A 6,476-nucleotide genomic window follows, 5' to 3' on the forward strand; every position below is an offset into this window, starting at 1 on the left:
CTCCTAAATTGGAGATGACCTGCAAGGCCACGTTCACTCACATCGCACTGGACTATGTTAGTTCCAGTGGCCACGTTTAACTACAAGGGATCCTGAGCAACGCTGTTTCCAGCTGGGGAGCGACGGGCTTAGGTTCGATTCCACTGCTGTGGAGGAAAGGGTGGGTAGATTTTGACTGCTGGATGGAAGTTTCTGTCACATGTAAGTACAGACAGAAAGAGATATTACCTCTTACATAAAAGATAAATGCCACATGGTCATATTTTCAACAAATATTTATTAAGTGCCTACTATATTCCACATACTTTTTCTTGCACACGTAAGAAAAATAATTGTTAACATCTTGTGGGTGATATTATGCAACACTAAAAACATATTTTTCCACTTCTGAAAAACTTTTGCCCTTTCAAACAGACGGCAACTGGAAAAAAGGCAATGTTTCTACCTTCAGATTGCAGGAAGAATATTCACACCTGTCAAACTCCAACAGCTGGCATTATATATTGTCATTCTGTGCATAAGCACACACAAAAATCTCTTGGCTATCTGGGTGTTAGTTGCATAGATCATAACTTGTTTGGAGCTTGTTTATGAAGCCTCAGGAAGGGCTCTTCAGAGGATGACATCAGATCACTGAGATTAAATTCAACCTCAAAGATGGTTTTATTCCCCCAAATGATTAAGGCAATGAACATGGTAACTTTTGCAGTTATTCCCCTGATGTGGTAAGTGACACCATCGCCAGGGGTTGTGTACTCAAAGCAGTGGATCAGAAGTGCTGACCGGAATGTGTCAGGTGGTTCTGGTGATAGATGTGTGGATGGAGGAAATATTCCATGGTCGCCAGGAACACATTCGTAACTTCATCAGGATAAGGCTGGGCCTGGAAGTTGTGGTCTATAAATCCTACTACTGGGGTTATCAGTGAACCTGTCTAAAAGCAGAAAACAAAACACACAAATTAAGAAATGATGAGGTATTGCTGCAAGTGCTAAAATCATGCCCCTTGTACGTGAGCAAAGGAAGCAGGCCAAGGCAGTCCATTATACAGGTGGGCAGGGCAGGAGGTGCAACTTGCTCCAGACATTAAACTTTATGTTCCCCATGAAATGTGGGCAGTCTGTGCCCTACCTGAGGCAGCATCTGCAAGATGACTCTGAAAGCACTATCTTTGGTGAACATAAACTGGGTCAATCTTTTGGAGTGGCAATTTGGCAATATTATAAAAACATGGTTTCTCTGACACAGCAATTCCATTAGTGTAAGTATATCTGTATGATGAATTCCTACCAGTGAGAAAAGAGACAAGACTGAAGCATTGTTTGCAATAGCCCCAAACTCTAAAGTTACCACTGCTCAATTAATGGACGAGAACATGCATATGAGACACTATACAGCCCTTAAAAAGAATGTGATAGCCACCTTTCCCTATCAGTATAGACAAGGCCGTGTCATCTTATCAACAGAAAATTAAAGTGACATATTAACTGTGGCACATTCCCATTTACAGGAAATTATATACATAATTATATATGAATTGTTTTACATAATATATGTACTTTTGTGGGGGGCAGTATTCTGTTTAAAACCACAACTGCCTGCAAATGAATGCAGGGTGCCGTTGAGAGATTCCATGGGGAGGCCAGAGGGGGAGGCTGGGGGGTTCAGCTAGGAGCCCACAGGAGCTGCATGACCTTGAATTAGCAAGTGAGGACAATCTGGAGTCCCTGGGGGCATTCCAAGAGGAAGCTGGAGGGAAAGCCAGGGTACACTCTAAGACTGGGACACTGTCGGAGGGGAAATGGGCCTGTGGGAAATTCGGAGGGACAGCTGAAGCCTGCTTGAGAACAGTGAGGATTCAGACCGTGGCTGGAATCGATGGCAAAGGCAACACTGGGGCCGAGAGTGGGTGATGGGACAGGGACTTCAGCGGCCCTCCAGCGGAGGTAATGGCGTAAGACTGAGCATTTCAGATGGGAAATCAGGCATGCTCAACATGGTTCACGCTAAGAAGAGTCAGAAAGACTGGAAATTTGTAGATGAAGCAGCATCTCTGGACACATGGTTTCTAAAAACACAAGTGTTTGTCTTGGATGGATTCAAGGTGGTAGGTGGCAATCATCCTAGAATCAGTTCAAGTCTGAATTGTGCCCATTTGCTGAGTTGGAATCCTGTGGAGCCTGGCTTCTGCAGTGAGGTAGGCTTTAGGGCCCTGGAGGAAGCTACAGGCCATTAGAGACATTCCCAGAAAGTTAGCACATGCCACTGAAATGCACTGGAATGTCTATGGAGCTGGAACCTCACAGCTGGCCAAGTGAAGGGGAGTGAGTGGGAGGCTATGGGGCATGTACAGAGGAAGAGGAGAAATAGCCCTTGAGACCTTTGCAGAGAACACACATGAAGGATGGAAGGACAACTAGGCTGGGGGGTGGAAGGCCAGAGCCACAGGGTCAACGCAGTAGGTGGGAAACAGACAACTGAGAACCCGCCCTCCAGTTTTGACACCCAAAACATCTCCAGACATTTCTTGCCATGTGTTCCCTAGGGAACAAAATCAGCTTTCATTAAGAACCACTGAATTAAATTATGCTAATAAGTATTTTTAAAATGGTATTTTTGTCCTACATTTAAAAGATCTGCTAAGTCCAAAAAAAACAAAACCACCTTCGCTAGCACTTCCAGACACAGTACACCTTTCTTGGAAGACTTCGTTCATTCTAATTTCTTGATAATGTGATTAGCACTCTATTAAGAGCAGGTTGTTTTAGCCATCTCCTGCCCTGGGCAAGAACAGCCCACCAGCATCTCCGGAGGACACGCATACTCCTGTGGAGACTGAGTATTCTACCCGTCACAGGCAGAACTCCGCTCCAGGGCACCTGGAAATGGAGTGACTCTCAACTCTGCAACTTTTAACCAATCTGGTTCCATTTATCGAGAGTTCTAAAATCCCCAAAATGTGCTGGGGATCTGCAGACATTCACTGAAAATGGTTCCCATTAGAAAACACAGTTGAAGAGGCTGTAATGGACACGTTTCTTGTCCTAACCCCACATTACTTTTCTCTCTGGCCCATTTCTTTCTCACTTAAGAAGCATTTATTGAGTGGCCATTAGCTTCTTCCAAACGGTCTCTCTTAAGTGGTGAACTTCCTATTTGTAGATGAAGGAGCATCTCTGGACACATGGTTTCTATTTTGAAAATGGGCCAAATTAAGACAATGTCTCAGCATCACTGATTTTCCCTGTACCCCCAAGACTTTGAGCCAAATGGAGCATAAAGGATGCACCACTGGTTTTCTGTTAGGCATCGGTGGGTCTCTCCTTTTGAAATAAAAATGTATGTGAAAAGCCCAGTATATAAAACATCAAAATGCTTATACCTACCTTTATGTGATTAGAGCACTTTACTTCTGTGGAATTCTTCCCCCAAAGCCTGAACCCTGCCTAACTATGACAAAAATATCAGACAATCAAATTGGGGGGCATTCTACAAAATACCTGACCACTGCACCTTAAAAGTGTAACAGCCTTGAGAATAAGGTTAGTCCCAGGGTTGTCACACAGCAGAGGGGACTAAGGAGACATGGCCATCAAACACAGCACGGTGTCCTGGATGAGATCCGGGACAGGAAGGGACATTAACAGGAAAACTAGTAAAAAAAAGGTGAGTAGAGTGTGGAGTGTGGGTGACAGCAATGTATTAACATTGGTTTCTTAGTTGTGACAACACCCCAGTGATGTAAGATGTTAACATTGGGGGAACTGGGTGTGGATATATGAAAACTCTGTCATATCTTTGCAACTCCTCTACAATCTAGAACTATTCTAAAATTTAAAGTTTAAATTAATATTTTATGCAATAAAGTAATGCTGTTATCCAAGTTCACATTAACAACATTTAGTCCTTCTAAAGTCAGTTAATACTACAGGTAGGTTGTTGTGGTTGAGCTCATGAGAAATAAGATCTGGCTATTTCAGCCTCAGAATTAATTTTTATGTTTTTTTTCACACGCACGCATGTGTGTGCATATATATTCTACCAAGGTGATTCTGATTCACACAGAAATCCAGTTACAAAAAATAGTTTTTCAACAGCTTGCCCAGTGATCTCAGGGTACTGCTCAGTTAATGTGAAATTGAGAAGCTTGCTTTTATGGTATGTATAAAAATGAATATTTTTAGGGCAAAGGTGGCCTCCACGGGGCTAAAATCTGATATGCAGCATGCTCAAGTGAGTGTTATTTTATCAAACTGCATTCTCAGAATAAATGTATACCAGAGAAAAATTAATACGAATTGAATGTTAATGAAAACATTCTGAAGCACCTACAGGGTTCCATGGCACCCAGTCTGAAAATCATGGATGGAGTCCAGCCCTTTCATTTCTAGGTGGAAGAGGGGCCCAGACAGGAAAAGGGGCTTGGCCAGGGCCACACAGTTCACGAGGGGGCGAGTCCACATAAGAACCAGTCTCTTGACATTACGTACAGCACTTCCAAGGGTCTTATTTGGCCAGATGAGGAATCCTGAAGACAGGGGATCTACTGGGAGCTCATGAGAGTCTAAGAAACCCAGTTCCACCCCAACCCTTACGTCGAGCACAAGTGGCACTAGGTGGCAGACAACCTCCACTTGACGAGGACGCAGCCCCACTTCCTCCTGGGCTTCACGGAGAGCCGCGGCCACGTCATCCGCATCTGTAGGTTCACGCTTGCCTCCAGGGAAGCAGACTTCTCCAGGAGACCTTCTTAGCTGGACATTGAAAGAACAGAGCTGCTGTGTGGGATTCTAATTTTGGAACCGTTCCTTTATGCAACAAATCATTTATGGAACTACTTCTTTGTGCCAGACACCAATTCTCACACTTGTGGTAATAAGTGGGGAAGAAGGCCAAAACAAAAAGTTTTACTTGAATCCTTCAAAAAGAATGGGCTTTGAGAACTTCCCTCACTTCTCACTTTTCTCTACATGCCCCCAAAAGATGCCCTGTGCACACAGATTTACACTGATGGATAAAAGAACTAAAAGGATAATGAAAAGGGCAATGTTATCAGTAGATAACCTTCACCGAGACCTCACATGTTCTGGGCATGCTGTTCACTAGGGGTTTTTTCAGAGTCCTCAAACAGTTCTACGAGCTACTATTTTTTTTAAAGTTTCCCTTTATTTGTTAGTTTAGGTGAAATTCACATAACATAAAATTAACCATTTCAAAGTGAACAATTAGTGACATTTAATACATCACAAGGTTGCACGACCCCCACCCCAGTTCCAGAACAGTTTCTTTGCCCCAAAAGGAGGCTCTGTACCCACTAAGCAGTTGATTCCCCACCTCCCTCTCCTCCTGGCCCCTACTTTCTATGGATTTACACATCCTGGATTCTTTCATATCGATGTATTTATATGATATGGGACCTGTTGTGTCTGGCCTCTTTCACTTAGCATGATGTTTCTGAGGTCCTTCCACACTGTAGCATGAATCAGTCCTTATTCCTTTTTATGGCTGAATAGTATTCCACTGTATGTATATATCACATTTTGTTATCTATCTATCCATCTGTTGATGGATATATATCCTCCTAATATGCTATTATAATTTCCACTTTTAGATAAGGGAACTGAGGCTCAAAGAGGTTAAATAATCCGAACAGGCTCAAACAAGGGGTAAGTAGTGTAGCTGGAATGTAAACTATGTTAATTCTAGAGCCCATGCTCTTAATCAGCATACCACACACTTATTAAGAGTTTACTAAACACTGGAAATATAGTCACTTGGGGCCATTAGCAATAACCTGTGTCTGTGCTTCTGCATCTTTTTGCATATGTAAAAGAAGAAAAGGACTCTCTTTTCTGTGCATTGCCCCTTCCACCTATATCCTTGACTCAACACCTTCCTGATTTCAGAACTGATTGTGTCTCCATTTGTGGCATCCTTAAATTGATCTTCCCTTTCTTACCTCTGTCTCATGATGATTTCTCTCCTGTCTTAGGCACGGGTGTAAATCTCCAGTCTTCTCTCCTCTGCACAACTGAACTTGTCAGCACAGGTGACCTCAATTTCTTTCACACTCCTTCCTGCCCATGCCCCCCACTGTTCCCACTGAGCTGTCACTCAGGCTCAGCAGAGGTCCTGGGTCTGCCTCTTCCCAACTGTCTGCCATGGGGGTAACATCGGTGTGTACCTCCTGGGTCAGGGAGGTGGCCATGTGAGCTGAGGGCTGAAATATTTATTAATGAGAACTCATAAGGCCAGTTCTTGATGTTTAGAAATGAAATCAAGAGGTCATGTTGGCATTTTTAGCACCAGGGCCAATATATCTGTGTAACAATAAAGTAGATGCCATTCTAAATTTTGTAGTATTCTATAGTGTAAAGTTCCACTTGGGCAAGCTTTTTAAAAAATGAAAGAAAACTTTTGAAAGTTCCTCTCTGCTACTAAATCAGTAACACTGGGAACTGCTACAATACGTAGAA

At 43.1% G+C, this 6,476-nt stretch overlaps 1 pseudogene; it reads right to left on the bottom strand.

The window, feature by feature from the left end:
* Nucleotides 1–252: 252 nt before the first annotated feature.
* On the bottom strand, nucleotides 253–6,208 carry LOC130681113 (peroxisomal coenzyme A diphosphatase NUDT7-like; annotated as a pseudogene).
* Nucleotides 6,209–6,476: the final 268 nt, after the last annotated feature.

This window comes from Manis pentadactyla, chromosome 15, assembly GCF_030020395.1.
Source record: "Manis pentadactyla isolate mManPen7 chromosome 15, mManPen7.hap1, whole genome shotgun sequence".
NCBI classification, from domain to species: Eukaryota; Metazoa; Chordata; class Mammalia; order Pholidota; family Manidae; genus Manis; species Manis pentadactyla.